The 4,126-nt window shown below is 42.3% G+C and overlaps 1 pseudogene; it reads left to right on the top strand.

Annotated features, from left to right (window-relative positions):
- The first annotated feature begins 1,130 nt into the window (after window positions 1-1,130).
- On the top strand, window positions 1,131-3,534 carry LOC142858685 (neuroplastin-like; annotated as a pseudogene).
- The last annotated feature ends 592 nt before the right edge of the window (window positions 3,535-4,126 follow it).

Raw genomic sequence — 4,126 nt, 5'->3', positions numbered from 1 at the left:
AAAAAGATGAATATGGTATGTACTCACTCATAAGTGAATTCTAGCCATAAATAAAGGACATTGAACCTATAATTTGTGATCCTAGAGAAGCTAAATAAGAAGGTGAACCCAAAGAAAAACATATAGTTATCCTCCTGGATATTGGAAGTAGACAAGATTGCCAGGCAAAAATTGGGAGCATGGGAGTGGGGATGGGAAGGGGGTAGGGGGAGATGGGGAGAGAGAAGAGAGAAGGGGAGGATTGGGGAGAGCTTGGGGGAATGGGATGGTTGAGCTGGAGGAAGGGTGGATATGGGAGCAGGGTAGTAGATATCTTAATTAAGGGAGCCATTTTAGGGTTGGCAAGAGACTTGACTCTAGAGGGGTTCCCAGGTATCTAAGGAGATGTCCCCAGTTTGTTCCTTGGGCAGCAGATGAGAGGGTGCCTGAACTGGCCTTATCCCATAGCCACACTGATGAATATCTTGCATATCACCATAGAACCTTCATCTGGATTTGAATGGAGATAGAGACAGAGACCCACATTGGAGCACTGGACTGAGCTCCCAAGGTCCAAATGAAGAGCAGAAGGAGGGAGAGCATGAGCAAGGAAGTCAGAGGCCAGCTGTGTTAGGTCATCTTAGTTGGGAACTTCAATGATTCTTGAATCAAGTAATTTGGGAGCATCTGGGAACATCCATAAGAGTTGTTCTTGATTGCTCTTTTATAATTGATATTAGTTTACTTTGTGTATATTGGTGCTTTCTCTGCATGTGTGTCTACGCAGCCTATTCATGCCTGCTATCCAAGAAAGACAGAAGTGGGCATCTGGAAATTCAGTGGATTGTTGTGAGACATCCAGTGCATGTTAGAAATATTAACCAGTGTCCTCTGGAAGAACAACCAATGCTGTTAACCACACAGGCATCTCTCTTCCATTTGAACAGGGTTTCAAACTGTGAGGATATACTACAAATGTGAGAGGCGATTTCACATAAACACTAGAAGAAGGAAACTAAGGGAAAGACAAGGATAGGGAATGGGAGTTGAGGAATTTCCAAGGACTCAGCCTCTGATTTATAGCAAGAAATATGCCCCCCCAACCCATCATTTTGCTTTAGACATGCATTGTGATTCCCTGGATAGAAATCATGATATTCCGATATCAGGTAACTCTGGAGGCACACAGTTATCCATTTTATAGAGAAGAGATTTTATAGAGAAGGATTTGAGCAAGACCCATTTACATAAGCTCCTGCCTTCAGGTTCCTGCCATGTTTGAGTGCATGTCCTGGTTACCTTCATGATGAACAGTGCTGTGGAAGTGTTAGGCACATGCACCATTTCCCATCATGTTACTTTAGTCACTGTGTTTTATCACAGCAACAGCAACTCTAACCCAGAATGTAACTGAATAGCACTGAGTTTTTCCTGTGTCCGTGTGTCAGAGGCAGGAATAGGAGAGCTAAGAGTAAATTAAGAATTAACTCACTGAACCATATTCCCAACAAGATTATTAAGGAAATCATCACCAGTGATACAGAAAGGATATCCTGTGTCCTCTTGAGAGACTGGTCCTCCAATTTCTTTTTTCATCTCAATTATTAGATTATCTCTGTTTAAAGATGGAGAAACTAACCTCCCCAATTTCCCTGCATAAAAGCTCTCGACTAAGCTCTCTTGTGATGACTACTCCAGGGCCCTTTGAGCCGTTCTCATGTGAAGAGAAAAAAAAAATTATGGCACAAACTGTTCTCTTCCTCCACTGAGCTGCTAAAAAATCTAACATGGGAAGGAGTTCAATACATCTAGTCTGAGGCATATATTATCACAGGCATAAATGGGGGATTACAAAAGATGATTATCACAATTCCTGCAGGGAGAGAATTTGAAAGAGCAACTGAGCATATGAGAAGAAACGCAGGCGCCTAGATCCTCAGAGGTAGGCCATAGTGAGTTTTCAACTTAAACAGGGGAGAAAACTGTTCACCTACCCCTATTTTCTCTCAAACAACTGACTGTCAATAGGTTCTTCTCTGTCAATGTAGCCAGGGCCACTGCTATCTTCGGAAGATAATATGTTCCTGCTCAGTCAGTTATGGTACAGGATAGACAGTTTCTTATTGTCCACAGTAGGCCAAAACTATGAAACTTAATATTAAGAGGCAAACATACCCTGACATGTAAGAGGAATGAGAAACAAGAGAAACATGTCTGTTCCAGAAATTAAGGTTGGTTTAAGAATATAAATCATGAGGACGGAGCAGCCTTCCTCGCTCACTCCCTCGTGCGCTTGCCCGCCCCCTCCCTCCCTCCCCTCCCTTCCCCCGGCCCAGGCCCGGCCCATTCGCTGCGCTCTCCAGCTAGGGAGGGTGTCGGGCTCCCCAGTGCCCTGGCCCTCTCGCTCTTGCTGGTCTCTGGCTCGCTCCTCCCAGGGCCAGGCGCTGCTCAGAACGGGTCATAATGTTCATATTCTCAGAAACAACTCAGCTAGTCGTCGAGGCGTAGTCACAAAGAAAATTAATTCCTGATGGAACTAAGAACATCAAGGCAGAAAGAATTCCAGGAAGCCGCTAGAAGTGAGTATTGATTGTGAGCTATGAGAGCCAAGAATTGTCACCAGTGAAGAGGTCATTATTCGAGAAACCCTCCTTCCTTTTACCCTGAAATGTAACCTCACCTCTAGCTCTCACACCCTTATGCACAGCTACTGGACAAAGAACGGAGTAGAACTCACTGCCACACATAAGAATGTCAACAACATGGAATACAGGACCAATAAGCTACCCCCACCCAGAATGGATATGGCGCAAGAAGGAGAATGGTGTGTTCCTGGACATTTACAATAGCTCTGGTAGCTTTTTCATCATCAACAAGGAGAATTACACTGAATTGAATATTATGAATCTCCAGATCACAGAAGATCCCGGCGAGTATGAATGTAATGCCACCAACTCCATTGGCTCTGCCTCAGTTTTCACCGTCCTCAGGGTACGGAGCCACCTTGCCCCACTTTGGCCTTTCTTGGGAATTCTGGCTGAAATCATCATCCTTGTGGTGATCATTGTTGTGTATGAGAAGAGGAAGAGGCCAGATGAGGTTCCCGATGATGATGAACCAGCCGGGCCAATGAAAACCATCGCTACCAACAATCACAAAGATAAAAACTTGCGCCAGAGACACAAATTAAGCACTACTTATAATCTCTTTAGGTTTCTGAAAACGGTGGCAACATGACCTGCTAAATTTTCTGCGTGGACCCTTTCAAGTGAACAACACCACAATGACCATCTAAAAGCATGCCTTATTTAGCCTCTTCTAATAAGGGTGACCTAGCCAGGTACATTTTAAACAATGCTTCAGTGTAGAAGGTGTAAACTATTTCGGGCTTGATGTGCTGTGAATGTTGCTTTCCCTCCCTTTGTTAAAATATTTAAATAGAAGTGGAAAGGTCCTCTGAGGACCATTTTTTACTTACGCAGCTGTTAAATTGGCAAAGCTCTTAAATGCACTGCTGCCATCTAGTGATCATTTTGTAAAGTACAGCAAAACCTACAGATATATACAGTATATATATTTGGGGTGGGAAAAATCCAAAATAGTAAACGCTTGTTTCGTTTTTAAGCTGCTGATACTCATTCCTTATTGTCTGTCAGATGAGGAAGCTGCAGTTCTGGTAATAAAGATGAGGGTGTAAACTTAAGTCTGTCACTCTAAGGGCTTACCCTAGAACTTTTAAGAACCTGGAACAGTCCATTGAACAGCTATAATGAATTGCAGTATATATGTGTGATTGCTTTCTAAGTGACTATTTTTCTTTTGTCAAATCATGTAAATTCTGAAATCTTTTTGCAATGATGTGTTGAACCTTATTCTTGTACATTCGATCAAGGCAACTTTTATAATTTCCCTTTTGTTTTCAATGACCCTGAAATGTTAATAGCATGGTGATATTCTATGCAACTCTAGTTATACTTTTTGGTTTGACACTGTATTTTTCACATTGGTTTAATGATTAATGATAGATTTTATAACCTGACTGGGTTCTCATGCGGTACTAACTGTAGATGCATGTACTTGTGTTCTGTATAATTATTGAAGTGCAATGGTGTACAAAAAAAGTGGACTCACCTGTTTTTAACAATAA

The sequence above is a fragment of the Microtus pennsylvanicus genome, chromosome 1 (assembly GCF_037038515.1).
Source record: "Microtus pennsylvanicus isolate mMicPen1 chromosome 1, mMicPen1.hap1, whole genome shotgun sequence".
In the NCBI taxonomy this organism is placed as follows: Eukaryota; Metazoa; Chordata; class Mammalia; order Rodentia; family Cricetidae; genus Microtus; species Microtus pennsylvanicus.
This window is presented reverse-complemented; position numbering and strand designations above follow the sequence as displayed.